We start from the raw sequence: 27,336 nt of genomic DNA on the forward strand, positions 1-27,336 counted from the left end.
ATTACAGCCCATAAGAAGCAGTGACCCCATTATTAGAAGTAGGAAATAATTAAACCTTTCTTCAAAATTTGAAGACATTTGCCCATATATGTATCATGCATTCTCAGCAAATAGCCTATTAAAGGAAGATGAAATTTTAGGCAATTTTATTTACTATCATTTTTTTCTCTCTCTCTCTCACTCACTCTCTCTCTCCCCACCCCATCCCTTCTACCCTTCCACTACCTTGATTGGGGTTTTATCTCTTTTTACTAATATTTCCGTAATGATCTCCAGTCTTTCAACTTGTCTTTTCTCTATGTTGCTGCTATGTGTCCTGCACTATTTAAAAACTGTGTGTGTGTTTTCTTGAAGTCCATAGCAAAAAGTTCCAGCTTCTTAATATAGATTAGAAGATAATGAATAATCTGATCCATCCCCAACTCCATAGCCACACTCTTCTATCCTTCACAACTTACCAGCCACACTGCTCACATGCATACAAAAATATACTCTGTGTCCTGGCTGGTCAAACCAAGCTTTCTGCTTGAACTTTACTTTTTCTTTTCTCCATGCTATGTTTCATGTCTTTTTCTGCCTGGAAAACTCTATCTTCTCTCATCTATTTGGTGAATGTGACCTGTCATTTGCCATTAAATGAGAACCGCTTGAAAACTTGTCCTTAAGCAGGATGAATTAGGTGCTGAAGGTAATCCTTTAGGGCAGTGCTTACTCCTACATAGCATTTATCACATTATATTAAAAGACTTGGCAGCCCTGTCTTTCCTTTACTTGATTGTGGGTTTTACAAAGGTAGGGAATGAATGCTATTGTGTTGGGGGTCTCCAGTGTTTAGCATAATGCCTCCCAAATAATAAACTCAGTGAAAGCTTACTGCACCAGTGAACTTGAAAGTGTTTGATACTTAGGGGAAGGGGGGAGAAGCCATGATGACACAGCTGGATTTGCAAAGGCAGTGTCCTTTATTTCTCCCCAAAGCAATTTAGGTAGCATGATAAATGTTTCCTGGAGCTTGTGGGAGTAACTAGTCTCACATTTATAGTGACTGTCAGATCAAGGCTCTTGAGTCATACACAGATTTGCGATCTACCTCTTTCAAACCTCTCTGTCCTATTTAAACAGTACAACAGATCCTGTACCGTGTGTCCCTTTGCTTAAGATAATTATGAATGCATCAGAGTAATAAATATCATGTGATTAATTTGTTGACCTTGCATTTCTGATTTTTATTTCCTATGCAATACTAGCCTGTGATGCTGTAATTATTATAAGAGGGTAAAAGATTCTATGATGAAATATATTTGAGTAGTTTTATGAGTTAAACACTATTAAAAATGTCAGTCACGTGCCACATAACCATGTTCATGTCAACAACAGACTGCATATATAGAAGGGAGGTCTCAGAGTGTGTATTACCTACTACAGTGTAGCCCATATAACACAGCATTTCATAGCAGTAGCCTCATATAGCTCATGTTTACTGCATCTCTTGAAAGCGTAATTTTCCCTTGAGCTTGATTTAATCTCCTGTTGTTTTGTTCATCATGATCCCTAAGTGTGCAAAAACCTCTGCCAACATTGCCAGTCAGCGTTTACATAGAGTGATTGACCTGGAAGCAAAATTTAAAATGATGAAGCACTACAAAAATGAAACATCAACCATGGCTGCTGCCTACCAGTCAGGCATGTCCCATACCACCACAGCTATGCCCTTGAAAAATAAGAACAAGGAGTCAGAAACTGTGAAAGATGTGCTTCACTGAAGCAAGGACACTAACAAAAACTTGAGACGAGCCTATATCTGATATAGAGAAACTTAGAATGCCTTGGATTGAAGACCAGTCACAGAAGTTTAGTTCCCTCAGTTACAGAAAAATTGATACCAAATCAAAAATTGCGTGTAATTTTGAAAGAAAAGACTGGACCCCATGAAGAGGTTGAATTTACTGATAGCCCTGGGTGGTTTCAACCATTAAAGAATCATCATTCGTTATATAATATGAAAGGCTGTACAATTAAGTCCCCCACCAAGGCATTTCTTGAAACATATCCCTATTCTTTAGCAACCCATGGCTGCACTTTATAATATGATAGGATATAATAAATCTATATGCCACTTCCAAATAAGATCTCTTCAAAGGTTGAAATGTGAAATTTGGTCTATCTTTCATGAAAACAATTTTAAAAATATACAATTTTATGCTTGAGATGATCACACACAATTCTCAATCCAAGAGTCGCTAATTCTCTTTGAGATCTTCAATAACAAGAGAACGTACTTCAGAATTTTTAATTTCTAATTGTCAAAATAATAAAGAACTTAGTGAGGGTTTTTTTTTTTCCATCATGGATCAACAAAATTATGAAAATGAATGTAATTTTAATCCTGAAGACTTTTATCCAAGTGAAGTCTGAAGTGATAAGGAAGCTCTACAGTGGTCTCCCTGCAGCCAGCTAGAGGCCACACAGGTCACAAATGAACATATGAGTCAGGTATGTGTGAGATTGGGGACAGGGGCCCACAGGGCATCTGGGAACCTCCCTGGGCTTTCCACACTGGCATCTGGGCTGTCCACACTGGCAGCTTCATCTGCTCTGGGGCTCTTGCTGCTCTGTTTTTGCATATGGGACCAGGAGCCTCCTGCTAGCAGGAACTAGTGGTTAGATTTCCTGGGGACCTTGTAAGACAGAATAAAGGAATTATAATGTCTTGGAGAATAAACTCATTTAACTGCTTGGTTTTACTGAAAACACATCATTTCAGCCCTTTGTGCTTTTTCACATTTGGTATGTGTTCAATTCCTTGATAATTCTGCAAGTCATTCTGAATGATATACAGATTTCAAAATTATGCATCTTCTGTATAGTTAGTGAACTTTGTTACACTTTGCCTTTAGTATAATATAATTATTTAAAGGTTATATGAAAATATAGACCTAACAAAAATGATAGCTTTATATACTGATTAATATCTTTAATTGAATATGGTATCTTTTTGAATTTGGAGAATTTTTCAACTTGGGAAAAGCTCACTCATCTTTCTATGTTCAGATGAATGTCCTGCCTACCTGAATTTGGAAATACTATTGGTTATTACAGTTTAGGGAGCTGGGGAGAGGGGATGGGCTGTCTCCAGCACAATGGAAAATGAAACAAGTGGCCCTTTACAAAATAAATCACAGCAATTTTCTTGCTAAGTGAAGAGCTTAGAATACCAGCTGGAAGAAATTTAGAATGATATGGAATTCATGTGACCTTGATTGTTACAACACATTTTAAACTGTATTTCCATGGAAACACTGTGGGAAAAAATAACAGAGAATTTGCTGGATCTGAGAACAAGGGTGGTAAGGAAGGAAGCTTTCCTGCAAGTTCTGCATCAAACCTGTAGCAAGATCAGATGGGGCCAAAAGTCCAGTCTTACATACAGTGAATCATTGAAAAAGTAGATATTATATGTCTCCTACAAAAATCCATCAACTCTACACCCACCAAGTCTTATGATCCTGTCCACTAGAATGACAGTGAGAACAAATCTGTTTTTTTTCCCCATCGATTATGTCATTAACTCTCCCAATTCTAATTCTAAATTACTCGATATATTCCCTTTATTCACCAAACCTTCCCTCCCTTCCCACAGTCTTCGTGGGGGATCTTTGTAACTCCTACCAATATTTAAATCCTTTGTACCTTTGTACTTTTCTTCAACTGTTCCATGACATAATTCAGAGTATCCAGAAGACACCATTTTCCTTCTATAGAGTTAAGCTGGATTTTTTCCCTTACCCTGCATTTATCTAAAAAAACTAGAAGTCATGTCAGCTTCCCCCAAGATCCCAATTTCTGCTTCTAGACAGTTAACCACTCTCACCTGGGCAAAAACCTTTGTGGCTTTGAGGCTCATTTATCTATAACTCACTTATCCTCTTCATAGCAATCATCTGCAGACCTGCTTGCCACCACTTCTTCCCCTCATTTATTCAACAATTGAGCATTTAGCTTACAGCAGCCATGTCCTCTCTGACTGCTCTCATATTTCTAGATTTCTTTGATGTAAATCCAACACCTGACATCTAGCTCCCAGGTGCCCTCCCCTCTAGCATTTCCCTCCAGTCCCCTTACTTTCAAGGTCCTCCTATAGTATTTGCATCTACCAAAAGTATTTCTTCCTCTAAAGTTAATCACAACATTTTGCCCTCTGCCTTCCCCAAGCACCCAATGCAACCATTATTAAAATGCATACGAACATCAAATTCAGGACCTTGATATCTTCCTTTGTATATTCTTTTGCAAAGCTTAGAATGTATGACTCAGAATTATGTCATCCCATTGTAAGCAGTTACATTTAGCTTGTTACTCTTATTTCTTTAAACCTAATTTTTTTTTAAAAAAAAAAGCCTTACCCTGAAATAAAACCTATTTAGCAGCATACCTGCATCTATGAGCCTAAAGCCATAGAAAAATTACAAAACCAGAAAGATTAGTATTAGTAACAAAAATCAGAAAAGTTGAAGACAAGTGTTAAAAGTTTTTCTCGAGGGATAGAGTAGATAGTCGCAAACAGCAGCAACTACGAGAACTGCAAAGTGCCTGCTCCATTTTCCAGTGTTTATTTGACAACTTGAGCAAAGAGTTTGTGTGTAGTGCCACATTCCCTTTTGGGAGACTGGTGATTGGGTTAAAATACAACACGTGTAGGAACTTAATCAGTCGTTTTAGCTGTGAGTTTGCTGGAAGCTAACTTACAGGGGTATGAGAATGAGGGAGGGTTTTCTTTTCCTTGTAAATGACTTCGCTTGAATGCTGTTTCAAAGAGTGACATTTGAGCACTAATGGGAAAAAGCCATTAAAAATGGGGAAGTTTGGGGCCTCCCCGGTGCGGTGGCGCAGCGGTTGAGCGCTGGGTTGCGAGGCTGCCTGCAGCCTCTGCAGTGCTGGTTCCATCCCTGGCCACCTGCGAGGGTCCCACATGGTGCACAGACCTCTCCTGCCGCCCGCTGCTCCCCTCAGCAGTGTCCTTCGGTCCTTCTGCCTGCTCTGCTCCCCGCTCTGGCTCTGGTGAATTCTCTCACCCTCCCGTGCTTCTGACTGTGCCCAGTGCTTGTATGGATGAATAAATAAATCTTAAAAAAAAAAATGGGGAAGTTTGGAAATCCGTAGAAAATATTGGGGTATTGAAAGAACATTTCTGTTGAGGGACAAAGGGGGATTGGATTCTAGCCGGGAATCATTAGACCAGTGGTCTCTGAAGGAGCAGCCTCAGCACCACCTGGGGCTTGTTAGAAACAGGAAAGCTCAGGCTCCGCCCCACTGTGGGGCCAATAAAGCCGAGTCTGCCCAAAGCTTCCTGTGACTCTGGAGCTGAACACCTTAGATTTGAGACCTGCAGGATTCCAGAAGTGAAGCTACTACTTCCCCTGTAATAGAAGGGAAGGGAAGCCAGAGTGAATGCAGGTAAGCTGATGGTGAACTGGGTGAGGGTGGTCAAGAAGTGGTGTGGGTGGAGAGGGGTAAGGAGATTCAAACTTGCAATTATGGAGCAAATAGGATGTGGGGATGGGATGTGCGGTGCCGTGGCTGGTGGAAATGCTGTGTTGCATATTTGAGTTCCTAAAAGAGTAAACCTTAGAAGTTCTCATTACAGGAAAAAATGATACCTAGTATTAATTGGACTTATTCTGGTGTTTATTTTGCTTTGTGTTCAGAAGATGTCAGATCGTTATGTTGTGTGCCTAAAACTGATGTGATATACTGTATGTTGATTGCGCCACACACAAAAAAATGTTCCATGAAGTTGGACGTTTCCGTAAGGAGGCTGTATTTTCTCAGTAAAATGTGTGAAAAGGTTGTGTTCTGAGTGAAAGGATGGCATTGGAGTTTTAAGCCTTCTGGAAAATATTTATAATACTTTAGATGGGAGGGGAGGTTAATTGTGAACATATGGTGAGATTCTGGGTTGTATGAGGACTTAACCTGTGGTAAAAGCACGTGAATTGAGCACAGGTGATTTCTACAGGCATGATTATTCTTCCGTGTGTTCAAGAAATGTGAGTATAAGAGTGCAGACTGTTTCTGAGTTGCAAACTGATACTGAGTTGAAAGTTTTGTAAAGGTGTATCTGAGGGAAGACCAGTACATTGGAAATAGGAAATATTAGCCAGAGAGTGGTTCAAGTGGTCGACTTGTATTTTTTGCCTTGTTAGAGAAGACAAGGTACAACATGGTTCTAATCTGAGAGAAAACAGAAGCCCCTCTGTCCATTTTTAATTGGATTGTGTTCTGCAGTTGAGCTGTATGAGTTCATGCTACATTTTAGATGGTAACCCCTTATCTGATAGATGAATCCCAAATAGTTTCTCTCACTCAGTAGAGTGCTTTTCCTTTTTTGTTGATGATTACCTTTGCTGCACAAAGCCTTTGGAGACACAGACTCTGTTGTATAGTTTTTTTTTTTGTTTGTTTGTTTTGTTTTTGTTTTTGGTATCAGATTAAAAAAAAAAATTGCCAAAACCAATATCAAGTGGCAGGCCACCTAAGTTTTCTTCTGAGTTGTTTGGTTTCAGGTCTTACTTTATAGTCTTTAATCCATTGTCAGTTGATTCTTTTTTTATTCACTTTATAGTCTTTGATTTGTTGTGAGTTGATTTGTGTGTGTGTGTGTGTGTGTGTATGGTGTGTAAGATATGGCCCAGTTTCACTTTTGCATGTGTCTGTACAATTTTTCCAGCATCATTTATTGAAGAGACTATCCATTCGGTTCTGCATTGTATTTTTGGTGCTTGTGTCACAAATGAATTGACCCTATTTCTCTAGGAATATTCTGTTCCATTCATTTGTGTCTGTTTTTATGCCAATGTCATGCTGTTTTAATTTACTGTAGCTTTGTACTGTCATATAAAATAACATTGCATTATGCCTACAACTTTGTTCTTTCTCAAGATTGATTTGACTATTTGGGATATTTTGTGGCTCTATACAAATATTAGGATTGTTTTATTTCTGTGAAAAATGCCATTGGAATTTTGATGGGGCTTGCGTTGACTCTGTTTATTGCTTAGGGTATAATGGACATTTTATCAATATTCTAATCCATGAGCATGGAATAGCTTTCCACTAATTTGTGTCTTCCTCAATTTCTTCCATTAATATCTTACAGTTTTAAATGTACAAATATTTACCCCACTTGGTTATATAATATGTAAATTATACCAAAGAAAAAAGGGCTGTACAAAGCACACTATAGTGAAGACAATAGAAAATGGCTGATGAAGATTAGAGATAGTAGTAAAAAAAAAGTTTATTGCAGATAGAATGGTAAGAGGTTGGCCTGAATAATGTATATGATCAGTCAAAACATTAAACATGTATTTCTTCGTGTTTCTCATGAAATTGGGTTTCCAAAGGGGTGAAATGGAAATATTTGGAGAGAAGAGGACCATATGAGTTCAGGTAGGAAGAAAAAGGGATAAAGCAGTGTGGGAACTGTGAAACAGATGGTTGTGGATGTGTAAACAAATGCAGTTAGGAACCTGAACCAGGATAGGAACCAGGTTAAACAGGAAAACAATTAGATCAACAAATTAGTCAGAATAAAATTATCAAATCGATTTCTGGAATTGACTTTTTTTTTCTTTTTCAGTACTTATGTTTAATTCTGATTTTAAATTTCTGAAATGTTTTATTCTAGTACAACTACTGTCTTTGCTTGATATGTGTCATATTGAATTTTTTTTTTTTTTAACTGGCAGGATTTTGTGTCTCCTTTTTTTTTTTATAAATTTTATTGTTATATTCCCCATACAATTGCAGCCCCCCCCATTCTGACCCCAATCCCTCCCCTCCCGCCCCCGCCCCCCTAAAAGTGTCTCTGGTTCATAGTTTTTTGTTGATTTTGATTTTCACTTTCTTATAGTTATTCATTTTCCTGGTCCCTTATTTAAGTTTTCTAGATTCCTGCTATGAGTGAGACCATCCGGTATTTTTCTTTTTCTTTTTGGCTTATTTCGCTGAGCATGATCCCTTCCAGCGCCATCCATGTTGCTGCAAATTGCATGTGTTTATCTTTTTTGAATGCTGAGTAATATTCCATGGTATATATGTACCACATCTTCTTGATCCAGTCATCTATTTTTGGGCATTTGGGTTGTTTCCAAAGCTTAGCTATTGTAAACAGTGCTGCTATCTTTGGAATTGATGTTTCTGTGTCCTTTGGGTAAATACCTAGGAGTGGAATTGCTGGATCATATGGAAGCTCTATGTTTAGTAGGTCCAGTAATCTCCACACAGCTCTCCACAGTGGTTGGACCAGTTTGCACTCCCACCAACAGTGCAGAAGAGTTCCTTTTTCTCCACACCCTCGCCAGCATTTGTTGTTGCTAGTTTTTTTAATATGTGCCATTCTCACTGGTGTAAGATGGTATCTCATGGTAGTTTTGATTTGCATTTCCCTGATGGCAAGTGATGTTGAACATTTTTTCATATGCCTGTTGGCCATTTGCATTTCCTCTTCAGAGAAGTTTCTTTTTAGCTCTTCTGCCCATTTTTTGACTGGATTATTTTCTTTGTTGTTGTTGAGTCTCATCAGCTCTTTGCAGATTTTTGTGATCAGTCCTTTATCATTAGTGTTGGGTGCAAAAATGTTCTCCCAGTTGGTGGGGTTTCTGTTTGTTTTTGTTATTGTCTCTTTTGCTTTGCAGAAGCTCTTTAATTTGATGTAGTCCCAGCTGTTTATCTTTGCCTTCACTATCACTGCTTTGGGTGATGTGTCTGTAAAGATGTCTTTGATGTGCAGATCACGTAGTGTTTCGCCTATATTTCCTTCTATATATTTTATGGTTTCAGGTCTTATGTCTAGTTCTTTAATCCATTTTGAGTTGATTTTTGTGTATGGTGTGAGGTAGTGGTCAAGCTTCATTCTTTTGCATGTAGCGACCCAGTTTTCCCAGCACCATTTATTGAACAAACTTTCTTTGCTCCAATGCATAGTCTTTGCTCCTTTGTCAAAGATTAGTTGACCATACATCTGTGGGTTTATTTCTGGATTTTCTATTTGATTCCATTGGTCTGTATGTCTGTTCTTGTTCCAATACCATGCAGTTTTGATGATTATGGCTTTGTAGTATAGTTTGAGGTCTGGGAGTGTAATGCCTCCATTTCCTTCTTTTTTTTTCAGGAGAGCTTTGGCTATTCGGGGTTTTTTGTGATTCCATATGAATTTCATCAATAATTGTTCTATTTCTTTGAAGAATGACATTGAAATTTTGATTGGAATAGCATTGAATCTGTATATTGCTTTTGGAAGGATGGCCATTTTAATAATGTTTATTCTTCCAATCCACGAGCAGGGGATGTCTCTCCATTTCTTTGTGTCTTCTTCTATTTCTTTTAACAGTGTTTTATAGTTTTCTTTGTATAGGTCCTTTACCTCTTTTGTTAGATTTATTCCCAAATATTTGATTTTTTTAGTTTCAATAACAAAAGGGATGGTTTTTTTGATTTCTTCTTCTTCAGATTTATTGTTTGTGTATAGGAAGGCTACTGACTTTTGCATGTTGATTTTGTATCCTGCCACTTTACAGAACTGATTGATGAGTTGAATTAGCTTTTCTGTGGAGTTTTTGGGGTTCTCTATGTATAATATCATATCGTCTGCAAATAGTGATAGTTTGACTTCTTCTTTTCCTATTTGGATTCCTTGGATGTCTTTCTCTTGTCTTATTGCCCTGGCTAGGACTTCCAGTATTATATTGAAAAGCAGTGGTGAGAGTGGACATCGTTGTCTTGTTCCAGATCTTAATGGAATCGCTTTCAGCTTTTCACCATTGAGAATGATACTGGCTGTTGGCTTGTCATAGATGGCCTTTATGATGTTGAGGTATGTTTCTTGTATCCCAAGAATTTCAAGGGCTTTTATCATGAATGGGTGTTGCACTTTGTCGAAAGCTTTCTCAGCATCTATTGATATTATCATATGGTTTTTATATTTCTTTTTGTTGATGTGTTGGATAACGTTGATTGATTTTCGGATGTTAAACCATCCTTGTGCCCCTGGAATGAATCCTACTTGGTCGTGGTGAATTATCTTATGGATACATTGTTGGATTCTGATGGCTAAAATTTTATTGAGGATTTTTGCATCAGTGTTCATTAGGGAGATTGGCCTGTAGTTTTCCTTTTTTGTGTTGTCCTTGTTCGGTTTTGGTATTAGTGTAATGTTGGCTTCATAGAACGTGTTTGGTATTGTCCCTTCCTTCTCAATTTTTTGGAAGAGTTTGTGAAGGATAGGCACTAATTCGTCTCTGAATGTTTGGTAGAATTCATTTGTAAATCCATCAGGTCCTGGGCTTTTGTTTTTGGGGAGGTTTTTGATTACCATTTCAATTTTGCTAATTGTAATTGGTCTGTTTAGGTGTTCTATTTCTTCTTTATCTAGCTTTGGGTGATTGTAGAGTTGTAGGAATTTGTCCATCTCCTCTAGATTATTAAACTTGTTTCCATATAACTGTTCATAGTAGTTACTGATTATTCTTTTGATTTCTGCTGTGTCCGTTGTGATTTCTCCTCTTTCATTGATGATCCTGTTTATTTGTGCTTTCTCCCTTTTTTCCTTTGTGAGCCTGGCTAGGGGTTTGTCTATTTTATTGATTTTTTTCAAAGAACCAGCTCTTGGTTTCATTGATCTTTTGGATTGTTTTTTTAGTTTCAATTTCATTTATTTCTGCTTTGGTTTTTATTATTTCTTTTCTTCTACTGGTTTTGGGGTTTTTTTGTTGTTCTTTTTCTAGATCTTTGAGCTTCAAGATTAGGTTGTTTCTTTGAGTTCTTTCTTGTTTCTTGATGTGAGCTTCTATTGCTATATATTTTCCTCTTATTACTGCTTTTGCTGCATCCCATACATTTAGGATATTGGTGTCCTCCCTGTTGTTCAATTCAAAAAATTTTTTAATTTCTTCTTTGATCTCCTCATTAGTCCAGTGGTCTTCCAGTAGTGTGGTTTTTAATCTCCATGAGGTAGGAAAGTTCCTTGCCTTCTTTTTATGGTTTATTTCTAGTTTGATGCCTTCATGGTCAGAAAAGATGGTTGATATGATTTCAATCTTGGTGTATCTGTTGATGTTTGTCTTGTGCCCCAGTATGTGATCGATCCTGGTGAATGATCCGTGTGCGCTTGAGAAAAATGTGTACTCCGTTTTTTTGGGGTTTAGTGTTCTATAGATGTCTGTTAAGCCCAATTGCTCTAGGTCCTTATTTAGAGCTTTGGTTTCTTTACTTATTTTTTGTCTTGTTGATCTATCCATTGTTGATAGTGGTGTGTTGAAGTCTCCCACTACGTATGTGTTTTCTCTGATGTCTGTTTTCAGAGAGGACAACAGTTGTCTGATATATTTTGGTGCTCCTTCGTTTGGTGAGTATATGTTAATGAGTGTTATTTCTTCTTGAAGTATTGTCCCCTTGATCATAATGTAGTGACCATTGGGGTCTCTTTTTATCTTTTTGAGTTTGAAATCGGTTTTATCTGATATAAGTATAGCTGTTCCTGCTTTCTTTTTTGGTCCATTTGCTTGTAGGATTGTTTTCCATCCTTTAACTTTGAGCCTATTTTTATCTTTTGTAGCTAAATGTGTTTCCTGGAGACAGCAAAAGGTTGGGTTTTGTTTCTTAATCCAGGCTGCAACTCTGTGTCTTTTTATTGAAGAGTTTAGTCCATTTACATTTAGAGTTAATATTGATATGTTAACATCTGTATTTGCCATTTTGTTTGTCTTTCCTTTGATTTTATTTATTTATTCTTTTAATAACTTTTTTTTTTTTTGGCCTTCTTTCATTGTTATTCGTCCCTCTGAGGTTCTGGCTTTAGGACTCCTTGTAGTATTTTTTGGAGTGGGGGTTTAGTTGCAATGAAATTCCGGAGTTTCTGTTTGTCTGGGAAGGTCCATATTCTTTCTTCAAAGAGGAAGGAGAGCTTTGCGGGATAGAGTATTCTTGGTTGGCATCTGTTTTCTTGGAGTCTGTTGACTATGTCCCTCCACTCTCTCCTTGCCCGTAGTGTTTCTTCGGAGAAGTCTGATGTCAGCCTGATTGGCTTTCCTTTGAATGTTATCTGTTTCTTCCCTCTTGCCAGCTTCATTATTTTTTCCTTGTCCTGGATTCTTGGGAACTTTACTATTATGTGTCTTGCTGTATTTTTTCTTTCGTCGTGGAAGTTTGGTGTTCTTCTTGCTTCTTGTATATCAATTTTCAGCTCCTTCTTCACATTTGGGAAGTTCTCTTCAATTATCTCTTTGAATATTTTCTCTGTTCCTACTTCTCTCTCCTCTCCTTCTGGTATTCCTATAACTCTTATATTTCCTTTCCTCATGGAGTCAGATAGTTCCCGAAGTCTTTCTTCATTCTTTTTCCTTCGTACTTCTCTTTCCTTTTCTGTTTTGGTTCTTTTTATTTCTGTGTCTTCAAGAGCACTTATTCGTTCTTCCATTTCATCAATTCTACTTTCATTGCTTTTCCCAGAATTCTTTAGTTCTTCCACTAATTCTTTGATCTCCTGCATTTCTTTTACTTCCCTCTTTAGGGACTCAATTTCATTCTTCTGATCGTTGATTATTTTTCCCTTATCATTGTTTTCCTTTATGAGTTCTGTCATTTTTTTAATCACGGCAATTTTAAATTCTCTTTCTGGAAGGCTCAGAAGTTCTTCCAAGTTACTGTCGTTGCAATCTGGGGGCTGGTTTTCTTTTTGTGGTGTGCTTTTTCTCTGGAGAGTTGCTAGGTTGCGTGTGGTTCTTCTCCTCCTTACTGTCTGTTTTCTAATTTGCCGTATGCGTTGGGACACTGTGTTGTTGGGACTGGCCAGCATCTTGGGTGGGCTTCTCCTCTCCCCTCTGGTTCCTCCAGGAGTCATCTGTCAGTTTCAAGCAGTCTTTATTGGAGAAAGGTCCCTGTCCTAAAATGTCGATGTGGGGACACACTCCCCTGTGCGCCTGGTCTGCCCCGGCGGTGGGTTCCTGCTCCCCCTCTGGGCTTGGACTGCAGGCCAGAGGGGGTCTGGCATGGGCGAACTTCCCCCGCTCACCTCTGGCTCCTGAGGAAGCCTTCTGCAGGTAGTCTTTACTGAAGAAATGTCCCTGTTCTAAAATGGTGATGTGGGACACACTCCCTGCGTGTCCGGTGTCAGGCACACTCTTCTGCTTGCCTGGTCTGCCCTGGCTGTGGGTGCTCGCTCTCCCTGTGGGCTCAGACTACTTGTTCGGAAGGGGCCGGGTGTGGGCTAACTCCCCAGCTGGCCACTAGCTCCTTCAGGAGCCTGTGCTGTCTACAAGTCGCTAGGTGGCGCCAAAGATCTCTTCTAGAGCCCTTGGGGAGCTGATTTTCCACCCCGTGGGACAGGGAGCAAAGCGGAGATGGTAGGGTACACCTCAACGGCTTTGGGGTGCTGTGTCTGCCTTGTGCCCCACCGTCGTGGGGAACCCACGCCCCTAATTTCGTGCCCCGGGTCTCAGTTCCAAAGCCCTCAGTTCCAGGACGCGGGCTGTAGCCTAGTTCAGTGGCGCGGGAATGGCGCCTTTTGCACTGCTCCCGTGCCTGGGCGCCTGGTTCCTGCTTACTCAGGGAGGGACCTTCACCTCAGTGAGGACCTCTGCGCGTCTCCCCGCAAGCCTTGGTAGTCTCCCAAGCCTAGGTCGCAGGCGCGGGGACCTGGGCAGCCGCGATCCTGGTCTGCACTTGCTTTTCAAGCGCGGAGCGCGCAGCTATCCGCGCAAGCTTACCGGCAGCCCGGGCTGTGTGCGCGTCTCCTGGGGTCTTTGTTCTTCTCTAATGGCGCCCGGAGCCGTTCGCTCACCGCTGCGGCGAATCCTGCAGGGTTCGCCTCAGCTCCGTTCAAGGGGTGTGGTGGCTGCAATAGTTCCTTTCAACTCACAGTCCCGCTTGCTGCGTCGTTTGTTCTTGGTGGCCGTTTTGGTTTGTTGTTTTCCTCCTCTCTGCCGGTCAGAGCGTGCTGCCTCTGTGGGCGGGGGAGGGGAGCAGGGTTCTGCGCTTCCCTCCCTTCTGGTCCTCTTTTATGGCAACTTTCTTCTTTGGGCAGTTTGCTGGAGTCGTCCGTTTACTGGGACCTGCCGCTTTTCCTCCCTATTAACTTTTTTTAATGGGAGATCTTACTCGCAGCGTCTCCTTGCCGCCATGTTGCTCCGCCCCCCCATATTGAATTTTTAAATGGGTCTCCTGTACTAATCGAGTTATTTGAAATCTAATTGGTCAAAAATAAGCTTTTCCAACTCTCATTGTACACCATAAAAACTCTTGTGAATTGTCAGGAGTTTGCAACTGTTTTCTGGTTTTATAAATCTGTATACTTTAAAGTTTTTGCTTTTCTATCTTTAATTATAGTTGGCAGTAAGTTACAGTAACTTAGCTATACTATCAATGTATTCAAGTGTAATTTACATTATATGTTGAATGCTTTGAAAAAACTAAGTTGGGAAGTATCTCTTTTATAGGTAGGAGGACTTAATAGCATTAAGATATTTTCAAGGACAAATTAATCTATGAATATTAAGTAATTGAAATAATCCTAATAGGGTTGAGTTTAAACAAATCTGGACAAATTAATCCTAAAATAAATATAAAATTGTAAATAGCAAGAAATCACCAGTACTTTATTTTATTTATATGTATTTTACATTGTTCTTTATTTTTGTACAGTGTATGCTTCCTCCTCTCATTTGTAGTCCCCATAAAATTCCAATCACCAGTTCACCCATACACCATCACAATAGTCTCTTGTGCTCTTCCCGCCCCTGTATTGATCACCACTGCTCTTAAAGAAAAATGAGAACAGGCTTAGATTATTGGGCATTAGGAGTCAGAGAAGGCTGAAAGAATTAAAAAAAAAAAAAGTCTTAGTACATAAAGAGATTAGTGAGAAATCGAGCAAGTAAGATTAGTAACAGACTATACAGATATGAGAATGAGTACTTGATAACTGGTAAGGTTTTGGTGTATGACCAAAAAGTATAAAAGTCACAATTGGAAGATTTTCTTATTGTCCACATTTAAAAATATTTTTGTATTAAAGGATATCATAAGTTAAATTCAGAGAGAATACTAGTAAAACATGAAATGTATGATTCATAAACAGCATCTATAGAGGAAAGCAAAACACAAATGATATAGTTGAGAGAAACTGGTTACATATATATAAACAGGTAACACCTAGGAAGAATGTTGAATTGCTAAGAAATGTAGAGATACCAAATATTTTTCTTAATCAGGGAAGTGCGAACTAAAATAACATGTTATATGATATCTATGGTGATGTTAAAAATTAATATATCTGATTAGTGTTAGTAAGTTGACAGGCCTTGCTGATGAGGATCTAAATTGGTACTATCACTATCAAGCAATTGCTACAAAAGGAATATACGCATATTCTCTGATCAAGCAATTCTATTTCTTTCTGCTTTCCCTAGGGACAATTTTTTCGCTTGTGTCCAGGGATATTTATTGCAGTACTTTTTAATGGCAAGACATTGTTAGTGATAAAACTTTTTCAGTAAAAGAATGAATAAGAATACTATAATTTATTTAGTATAGAACATTCTTCAACAATTAGTATCAGCTTTATGTAAAAACATGGGAAAATTTAGATATATTTTAGTTAGGAAGCAGGTTACAAAATGATGGTAATAGAATGATATCATTTATATAAAGTTTTGAAATATACAGTGTTAATATCTATGGATATATAATTACTCAATGAAAGTATAAAATATGTGTAATGTGTACCAATAAGAGTAGTACTTGTCTCTGGGGGAGAAAGATTGGAAAATGGATGGGAAGGATAGGGCTTTGGTTTTACCTATAAAATGCTATTCCTTTAAATAAAAAGTGACAAAGAATAAAGTAAAATAACTATTATTTGTGGTGAGTAAATATTTATATTTTCTGTGCTTGAACTGTTTGATAACTAAGATAAAATTGTGCAAAATAAGAGCCCTGAAAATACAATATTAGTTCTCACCCAAGTTGATGCAGATCTGACATATCTAAAGTGAAAGAATAAATAGCAGCCCACCTCAGTGATTCTTAACAGTATAATTTGTGCTTAAATACACCAATGTAGAAGAGGTCGGATAACAAAGAAGCATTGCATTGGTTAAGATTCTGCATATAAAATTTTGGTGGTGTACTTCTTATCACCTTGAGACATTCATAGTTAGAATGATGATTAAGTTAATAACTGCAAAGAACTAAAAACAGCACCAAACATCCTAAACACTCCATAAATGTTGGTTATTCTTGCTATTATAAATAAGAAAGATTACAGAAGTGATCAGCTGTCAAAATCATTAACAAGCCAATAATATAATGCAGCTAAGAATTGAGTTAAGACACTACTCAGGCATAAGCATTCCATATATGACTGTCATTTAATCTGCATATTTTAGGCAGAGAATTATGTTGAACAGGTTCTTGCCTTTATTGTCTTGTAAATAATTGAAAGGAAAAGGAACAAAGGCGTCAACATCAGCAAGGATTCAGAACCAACAGAGTGGTGGATTTTGCTTTTACAATTACTGTGCCTATTATCCCTCCCAACAATGGCAAAGTGGAAGTATGGATAGCCTTGAAAAAAGGGAATGGAATTAACTCTGGAACTGATCATTTCAGGATCCAGATCATGGTACAACTTTCTTAACTAGATAAATAATAATGAAAAATTAGGTAGCTAACCTGTGCATCAGAAATTTTATCCCCTAAAAAATAATGCCATGGCCCACTTCCTAGGAAGTGGAGAGGTCTGGGAATGCTCAAAAATGATTCCATATAAATTTAGCGATCATAAGATGAGTAAGTTCCAAGGACCTAAATTACAAGGATGAGGTACCGTAGTGTTACATCATGATAATTGACTACACTGTATACTTGTATACACTCTCACATAACATTGATCATGACAACAGTAAAATGGTGATTCTGTGAGATGATGGATGTATTAGCTGAATTTATTGTGGTAAATATTTCACAATATATACATGTATCAAATCATTGTGTACCTTAAACATGCATAATATTGTATGTTATTTATATCTCAATGAAGTTAAGTATGAAAGTGATCATGCACTAATAGCTTAGCAAAGTACTATCAGTTGTCTTCCCTCTAGCCCCATACCTGCTCTCTGCCCCTCCGTGTCATTGTATAGGTGTAAATTAGAGGAAAGTGGTTTCAGTTGTTGACTTAATAGAAATTTTTGTTCAAACATATGGGGGTTATGCTTTAGAGCCTCAAAATAAGGCATTTTAAATGTGAACTAAAATTAAAATTTTATTTATAAAATTTATTTTATAAATAAAATTTATCAATAATTTTTTTAAATTTTAAATTAAAATTAAATTAAAAATAAAAATAGAATAATCATGAGGAATCCATGAGGAACTAGGAAACAATGAAGCTGCCTATCACACATTTGTCTTCCTTTACCTTGCAGTCTGGAACTATCACAAACTTTCTTTCATTGAAATGAAAGGTGTTTTAGATACATTTGGATGCAGCATAGTTTTTTCCTGGTGAACCTGTGTATACCGATAAAATGACTAGTTAGTTAATAGCTGTGTGTAGTTGCCTTCATCATAAGGCAGTTCTTACGTAAGTCTTGTGAAGAACATATCAACTTACTGGTAACTAGAATGTTATAAATTTTTAAATGGGGAAGGAAGTTTGAAGGGCTCCTGATCCTAAGTCCTTGGCCTTGCCAAAGGCATCGCTCAGTACGGCAGCAGTGTCTCTACTGGCTCTTGGCCCCTACTGGGTGTTTAAAAAGTTTTACCTCCCTATGATCTCTGTTCTCTGAACTTCTGCTACAATGATTTAGTAGAACTTTCAAAAAGGACCTGCAGAGAATTGGACCTGTTATTTATTTATTTATTTATTTATTTATTTATTTATTTATTTATTTTTTGAGAACTTCTACCAGTTGGTGGACCAAATGGCTCCTTCCCTTACTAAGAATTTATCACCTGGATGTTTGATAGTTATTTCTGAAACTTAGACACCTGTGATTACCAAGCTAAGCCAAGAAGTTTCATTTTTCCAGTCAATGTCTCCTCTTTCTCATAATAGTTAAATGTATCATTAAATGAAAATACAGTTAAAACTCTCCCATGCCTTCTACCAACCATAATCCTAACTCCCTCCCCATTCACACTAAAACTTCATGAACAAGTTGATGATTCTCAGCCTCCAGTTTTTCACTGACTTGCATGCCTTGTTCTCACATATGTTCATCTTTTGATTAATACAGAATATATATGTGGCAAGAAGAGCCTCAGAAATAGGTAGAAACTTGCTTCCATGTACTTCAAAAAGTTTGAAATTAATTTTTTCCTCCTAGGTGAAATAGTAAATCAAAAGAAGTATTGCAACCTTGATGCAATTGTAAGATAACTTACAAGATTTAATGATACAGAGTTGGCAGTTGAGTTCTAGGGGCTTTATTCTCATTTATTACTTGAGTTTTTCCAGTGTATATGATTGACATTTCTTAAGAATAATAGGATTATTGAGAACTTAATCAGGTGTTGATTTCAATTGAAATGAGTGTTCCATATGTGAACACACTAATGGAGCAAATTAATAAAACCCCTAGAGCTTAATAGGAAATTATTGATCTGGCAAATGAATTTTTCTCCAAATTTCAGAGTTATTTTTCACTCAGGCAGAGCAGCAGGAAACCATGACTTGGGGATTCATCAATTATCTTTTTTTCTATCATTACCTAGAAAACAGGGACACTGATATCTCATCACATAGTGAGTCCTTCTCTCTACTATATTAAAAGCATCATGACATCATACATGATCTAGAGAGTAGAAGGTAATAGACAGCCTAGATATCCTGGTAAGATAGAAATATCAAATAATCAGAATATATATCCTTGAGAAACATTACCTCACAGAATTTCCTGTGAATCCAGAGTTCTTAGACATGTTAGAACATATTCTCTATATTCAAGGACATATACAATATATCAAGAGATAGTGTATCTTTCATCCCCTTAACTACAAAGAAATTGGAGTGCCTAAACCCTTGATTTTTTTGGAGACACAAAGAACTGTGTCCATATCCGTGTGTGTGTGTGTGTGTGTGTGTGTGTGTGTGTGCGCGCGTGCGCGTTTGTGTACATGTATTTCATATTAGGTCATCTCCCCATATAATTTGAATAGTTTCATCATGAGTTAAAAAAAATGTAAATAATACAATACCTGGTGAATTGTAAGTATTGACAATTCAAAAATAAAATTGTTAAACTTTTCAAATGTCCTATGGAATCTAAATGTCATAGTAACTTGATACCTATGAGCAGCAATTTATAAAAATCCATGAAAACTTTCCTATAGTAGCCATAAATTGTACATCTGTCCTTATCCTCCTTGAACTTATATTAGCATTCTGCTTCTCTTACAGAATTGAATTCTATTATCTTTTATGCCTGAATGATTTTATTGACCACACTCATGCTTTTCTGCTACAAAAATATTTTTAGTATTTTAAAAAAAACTACCTGTGATCATAAGACACTAAGCATTAAACAATTCTTTTTGTATTGAGTCATCATAATTAATAAACAATTGGACAAATGACATAGACAAACTAGATATTTTGATAAATTATTAAGCATATGATAAATAAATTGCAAACTCATCTTTTAATAAAATAAGGTATTTCTTTCCAATGAATTTAGATATTTGTGGAACAAAAATGCTTATTGCAAAAGTGAGATAGGCTCAACATTAATTTTATGTGTTTTATGTGTTTTTTGTAAATATTTCTGCAGAGAAACATTATTCACATAGACAAGTAGATTGGAATGGAAGGAATTTTTCTTACTGTAATGTCAATCAATTTTTAAAGAACTTCTGAATTGTAAGCCCAAGCAAACAAGCAAAATATGGAATAATGATGTTATCAAAAATTATTCTTAATGATTCAAGCCAGCAACCCATACCCTCCCATTTTGCTAACATCTAAAAATTAAAAAACCCATTGCTTACAAAAGGTATTATTTTTTTAATTTTTTTTTCTTTTTTTCTTTCATATATTTTTACATCATTTTTCATTTTTGCACAATGTATGCATTTTCATCTTGGTTATAGTCCCCATACAATTCCCACTCCCCTTATTTTGACTGTGATCTCTCCTAACCACCCCCCTCCTTTAGTGTGTCTCTGGTTTATAGTTATTAATTTTGATTTTTACTTTACTATAATCAGTCTTTTTCCTGGTCCATTATTTAGGTTTCCTAAATTCTTACTATGAGTGAGACCATCCGGTATTTTTCTTTTTCTTTCTGGATTATTTCGCTAAGCATGATCCCTTCCAGCTCCATCTGTGTTGCTGCAAATTGCATGAGTTTATCTTTTTTGATTGCTGAGTAAAATTCCACTGTGTATATGTACCGCATATTCAGGGATCCAGTCATCTTTTTTGGGCATTTGGGTTGTTTCCATAGCTTAGCTATTGTAAATAGTGCTGCTAAAACAGGGGTGCAGGTTTCCTTTAAAAATTCAGTCATTACAGTGGCTCATTTCTAAATATTGGAGAGAAAATTCAAAAAATATAAAATATATTTTCTTCAAAACTTAAGTAATACAAGGTTAGTTTATTCAATATATGGAAAGTCCATATAAAAACAGATATTTCATTGCTTCTCACATGCCTTGCCTACACATTGGCATTGTTCTAATTAGTTGATCCTTTCAATTAATTGGTGTCTATGCAGTCCTAAATATCTAGTGTTCTTAGGTATTTTTTTTGATAATTATGATAAATGAGGCTATAAGTCATTCTAAAACTAATGTTAATGCGAAATATCATGTCACAAATCCAAATCTATCCAAAAGATTTTAAACTCCCCACCCTTGAATACATTGAACTAGGTATGTTAATAAATAGTGCCTACAGCTTTTGTAGTTAAAACATTTAAAGTTGCATGGAGTATGTATAACTTTGATATGTACTTGTTATCAATGATAAATTAGATATGATACCATCTTGATGGAATTACTCCAACATGGGGAAAGAAATCAACATGTAGATAAACCATTAAACTTCTATAAGTAATGCAGGATCTATGATTTAGAGAATATCACTGGGCAAAATGTAAAGAATTCATTAAAAATAACAAGATTGCAAATTGGAATAATCATTTGGAAGTAACACTTGAAAAATACTGAAGAGCCTTCTTGGCATATGTTAGATTGGGAGGACTTCATAAAAAACTAGGGTATAGAGGTGGAAAACAACATGGAACAAAATAAAAAAAATAAGAGAATCTTAAATAATTCAGTATGTTTGATGCACAGTTGATGAGGTTTGGAGTGGTAAGTGAGGAAACTGGAAAGGTAATGAAAGGCCAGATGACAGAGAGCATTTTGTACCATGATAATCCATCTGGGTTATATTCTGTAGATAGAGGCAAGTCTGTGAAGTGTTTTCAAGCATGGAGATAGCTTAAGATTTGGGTCTTAAGAAGATTATACTGGTGACAGGACAAAATAGATTGGAGGAGGTGGTAAGACGAGGAGTCAGAAATGCCAGTTAGGAGGCTATTACAATATTGTGGGCAAGGGAAAATGAGGCCCTGAAATGAAGCAATATTCTCTCCTGATGGAAATACATTCAGCCTAATAGCATCCGAAAGACTGAAGAGTGTCGAATTTATGTTATCAGTAGATCACTCATTTGTTGCTTTTGTAACTGGCCCCAGCCACTATTCTTGGAAAATTATATTTCTCTATTAAGTAGACACTTATCCATCTCCACAGGTAGAAACTTGACATCTCTATGGGCCATGGCAAACGCATCATCTCTAAGTTATCATTTTTTTATTGCATCATTTAAAGATTTATTTGGTCTTTCTACTTGACTGCCTTTGCCCTCTTCCTTTCATGAACTGTTGGTGCTATTTTTTTAATGCCCAGTCGACATCATTCAATTTAGGCTTAACTCTCCTCACCATCAAGTATAAAAAATAAAAGTAAACATCAAAACAAAGAACACATATTTCTTCCTGAAATAACCACCAGCCAAACTCAGATGTTAATGCCAGTGATTCTCCCTCTTTTTTAATCCCTGGATTAAATTCTCAAGCATTTATCACCAGGTCTCCATTTTTACATTTAACTATAGATTGCAATTATCAATTATACATTGGTGGTGTCCACTTTTATCATCGAAGACTACCACATAAGTCTTTAGATAGCTGCAGCTTTAATTATAGTCCCTTGCAAACAAAAATTTCATTTATAATCAATGTCATGCTAATCTAATAGTTCAGCATCCAAACGAGGATCGAGGATCAGAGTCTCAACACTATAAAAGCCCAGTGTAAAATGGTTTAATTGAATCACAAAGGGAAAACACTGTAATCCTATAAATCAGCCTCAGGAATTTGACGTGCTGAGCATGCTTTTCTAGAACTTTTAATTGTATGACACAGCTAGCGTCATAAGTCTATAAAAAGGAATATATTTCCTATAAGCAATCGTGTTATTTAATTTAAAATGTCATGCTAATAATACTTGCTTTTGAGTCCACTGCATCATCCTTAGGCATCAATACAAACCCTTCAACCTTACAAAAATGTGTGTGTGAGCAAAACAACAAATGGTCATTAGATTCTGGTAAAATGTGCTGGTGAGAAGGTGAAGATTTCAAACTGAGACAAAGAACAGGGTCTCTTCTTTCTAGTATGTTTCTTTGGTCATTTTCTATGCTGTTCAGGTAAGCCAACCCCCAGACTTTCATATAAGCAAGGCATGAAGGTGATATAGTAGAAAAGATAATCTAGGGAAATAGTCTTAAAGTTTTCTTTGCATGACAAATTTGTTGTTTTTTATTTATAATGGTTTATTTTGGAGGCTTTGTTGGAAAATAGAATGTGTTGGATAGTCAACCCATTCATTCATATCTTGGCTACAGGTCTTAGTTAAAAAAAGTTAACACCCACATGTGGGAGGTTGTGAAGTCTACATCAGAAAATGTCTATATGCCTGACATGGAGTATGGGTTCAATAAATCGTAGCCTCCTTTTCCTTTTCTAATCCCTCTTCTTTTCTCCTCATCATCAGTTCAAATTCCAGGTGAGACCGCCATATTGGTTCTTTCATTTGCCCAAGGACATGCTCCTTTGTTAACCATTCATATTGGAACTTGCATTGTCAGTCACCAAGGCAAACTGCACTGAATGGATGAATTCCTTGTGAGGGGAGCAGTGGGCAGCAGGAGAGGTCTGCGGGCCTTGTGGGACGCTCGCCCAGCAGCTGGGGATGGAACTGGCGCTGCAGAGCTTCGCAGCCTAGCACTCAACCTCTGCGCCACCGGGGAGGCCCAAAGTAGCACATTTTTGATGGGATCAAAATAACTTTTGTTGCTTTGTTACTAATGTAGAAAATTAAACACAGGGCAAACATTAAAATACAATTTATTATTTGGTATTTATACCAAATAAACTAATTGCTTTATCTAAGGATTGAATCATATTAAAAATATTTTTAAAGAGGCTCAACAGTTATGAACAAAAACACTGACTAGCCCCTTTCTAGAAGTCTTTTTTGTAACATTTAATAATTAAAGTGCTTTTGGGCCTCCCCTGGAGGCACAGCGGTTGAGCGCTGGGCTGCGAGGCTGCCTGCAGCCTCTACAGCACCAGTTCGTTCCCGGCTGCCGGCGAGGGTCCCACCGGAAAAAAAAAAAAATTAAAGTGTTCTTTAATGCATTGTTGATTGTTGAGTTTCCCCTGTGAGGAGCCTATTGTGGTAACCTGTTCATTGCAAAACCCTTTGCTGTGTTTTCTCACTTTCTGATCCCATAATTTCCACACCTTTTTTTTTTTTTTTTTTTTTGTACTCCTGGAATCAACTGTCAGGTAAAAGACTATGCACAAGACTTTGTTAAGGTGTGATGGGGACTTCGGGAGACACAAACTAAGAATGAGAGGTGATCATACAAGGCACAGGACAAAAATAAATATGAAAGACACTGTAAAATGCTTTTTTAGTACCGTGATCTTTGGTATAACTATAATCACAACTGGTACTAATCATTGATTAACCTTTGCTTGAAGATTTATTTTCATTGTCATAGTCTTCTAAAATATTGTCTTTTGGGCCTCCCCGGTGGTGCAGCGGTTGAGCACTGGGTTGAGAAGCTGCCCGCAGCCTCTGCAGTGCCAGTTCGATCCCCGGCTGCTCCCCTGCCACCAGAGGAGGGTCCCACATGGTGCGCAGACCTCTCCTGCCGCCCGCTGCTCCCCTCAGCAGTGTACCTCGGTCCTTCTGCCTGCTCTGCTCCCCACTCTGGCTCTGGTGAATTCTCTCACCCTCCAGTGCTTCTGACTGTACCCAGTGCTTGTATAAATAAATAAATAAATCTTAAAAAAAATAAAAATAAAAAATAAAATATTGTCTTTTCCCTAATGGTATAGCCAGTGTTCTCCCTCTGTCTATACTGCACTCTAAGTGGCTTGTTTGGCACATGCCTTGTGGATTCCTCTTGATACGGATCATTCAAGGTCTGAATATGAATGAAAGCTGGGGCTTGGGAAGAATAGGTTGTAGGTCATGGAGTATTTGCAGAAGACAACTTTATTTCTCTGAATATTTTTGTATCATTTCACTCATGGGTCTTACTGCAGACGACTCTGGTCCCTTAGGCTACAATTCTGGTAATGGAAAAGGGGAAATGTTCTAGAATATAATAATTTTTCTTAGGTATGAGGACAGAAGTTACTGAAATCCCAAAAAGAAACAATTTTTTCTGACATGATGAAGATATATTCAACCCAGTTAATGAATATTGACACCCTTTTCTGTGAGTGTGTCTGTTGCCCAAGCAGAGCACTTTGCTTTACCCTTTGGTAAGGTTATGTCTAGTAAATAAATTAGCAAATCTTGATTTTTTTTTTTACATCATTAAATTCAACATTAAGTGCCTGCCCTTGTGCCTAACATCGTGTATAGACACTGTTCCAAGCAACCTCCTTTAAATTGCCCTCCAACCAGGTAGAGGGCATTATTGTCCAGTATTAGACAATAGAGGTAGAGGCATTATTGTCCAGTATTAGAGATAAAGAAGGAAACTTAGAAAAGTTAAGGTGCCATAAGCTGGCAATAGCAACCCCAGAAGTTGCTCTTCCGATCGTCTTCCAAACACTCCATGATTCAATAGATTTGAAGGTGTGTAACCTGATGAAAAATCAATAGCCAACACAGTTGTTATAATTCTCCTCATATGGGCTGTTAAAATATTGTTTCTCTTCTTAATTATTCCCTTTATCTTCTGATGGAGATAATAACTCTTTCAATGACATTTTGCACAAGAATTTTATAGTAAAACAAATGATGTAATTTATTCGTCCATAATCTTAATATACAACATAGCAGCATTCTAAGTTCTAGTGTTAAACCTACAATTTTGCCTATCATAGGCATAATGAAACCCAACCAAAAACCTAACTGGTGGTTAATCATAGAAAATGAGGGCCATTCAACCTGATAGGAATGTAAATTCCCAGCATACTATCCAGATCTTCACCTAAATAATTGCAAATGCAAACAATTCTTACCCTGTGTTCCCTGCTCCCCAAATAGATTCAGAAGGTTGAAAAGAAAAGCTTAGATTTATGATTACGTACTCAATGATAACCACATCCAAAATAAGCATCTTATTTAAGAGCTAAATATGCTCTGCAGAATTTCATGACAATAGAAACCCTAAGATAATAACATTGTATCCAAAATGGTGTTGTATTCATTTTTGCTCAGATATAACACAAGATTTTCTAGAACTCAGACTAGGTGTTTATTTTCTTGTTACTTATTAAAAAAACATGCAAGATATCTGAGTACATTGTAGGAAATCCAATCTTAGAGAATCCTTTTCCTTATAGTGTCATTAATGTTAGAAACATATGTTAAAGCTTCCTGGAAATTTATTTTTAAAGCCCTCAATTCTTCTTTCATTTACAGAAACAGGTAGCAGATTGCTGCAGGGAGACCAAAATTAGAGGAGTTTGCTTGATGTTAGAAGAGCAAGTTAAGAATACTCACTTACCTGTTAACCCTTTGCCTCCATTAAAAATAAATACACTGGAGATAATTAAGAGAATGGGTTAATGAATATAATTTGTTGATAAATTAAGGTCAGAAATTGCCAATTAGCAGCCACAATTCTATTTAGAAAATTGCATCTCTTTACTTTAGGATATAACATTTGGCAAGTGAAAGAAGTAATTCATATTGTATATCTTTGTGGAAAGGGATTTGCTACCAAAAAGAATTGGTTCCAGATGGCTAAACATTTTTGATATGTCCTTGAAGACTCATACCCATTGCTGATTTAGAAGAACATGTTGGTTATTAGCATCTAAATTTTAAATGGATGGCTAAAGTAGATATGTGAGTGAGAAAGCTAGTGAAACAGCAGGAGGCATTGCTTTAAACATCAACAAAGATTCCAACACCAATAGATTATGTAATTCCAAATTAGCTGGACAACTTAAAATCTTACAAAGTCACAAATTTCATATTAGGGTCAGATTTTCAAAACACCTCAGTTTAGTTTAGAAATTTCCCAGATCCTCACAGTATTGAGTTTCACAAATATAGCACAGTAGAGAAAATCTTCAGTTCTATAATAAGAAAGACTTGATTCCAGTATCAACTCTTTATTACTAGTGATAGAATCTACCTCAGGTTAATTACTCTGTTTTAGTCTCCTTATATCTTAAATAGTGATAGTTACAGTTATAATTTCATGGGGTTGTTGGAATATAAAATGAAACAATGTGCATTGAGGATTTAACACATGGTAAGCTCTCCATCTTGATCTTGCTTTTGTTATCAAATTATACTGAAAGAAAGGGAGTCTGAGGGTTAGATCTGATTGTTTCACCAAGACTGTTGAAAGTACACATATATGCAAAAAAAATCACCCACTGTAAGTAAATATTCTTATATCCTAATGCTAAAATGCAAACACTGAAATGAAAACAATTGGGGGGACATGGCTCACTCAAATATGTAATGATTCAATGACATTAAGTGAAATTCCTACATATATATTATGTGGGATTTACCAATTTACTTACATACTCAAAGTACTTTAGTGTTGAATATGTAATACATGCTAATTGCAAAATGTTGCATGTTCTTCATTCTCACTTTAATCTTCAGTGTCAATGTCATTGACACCACTAGTATTAGTTACACTTTGACTTATCAAATAGATCTCCACAGCACATTTTCTTCAACTTTACATAGTTTGATATATGCTATTGTTTA

The sequence above is a fragment of the Talpa europaea genome (assembly GCF_964194135.1).
Source record: "Talpa europaea genome assembly, chromosome: 7".
Classification (NCBI taxonomy): domain Eukaryota; kingdom Metazoa; phylum Chordata; class Mammalia; order Eulipotyphla; family Talpidae; genus Talpa; species Talpa europaea.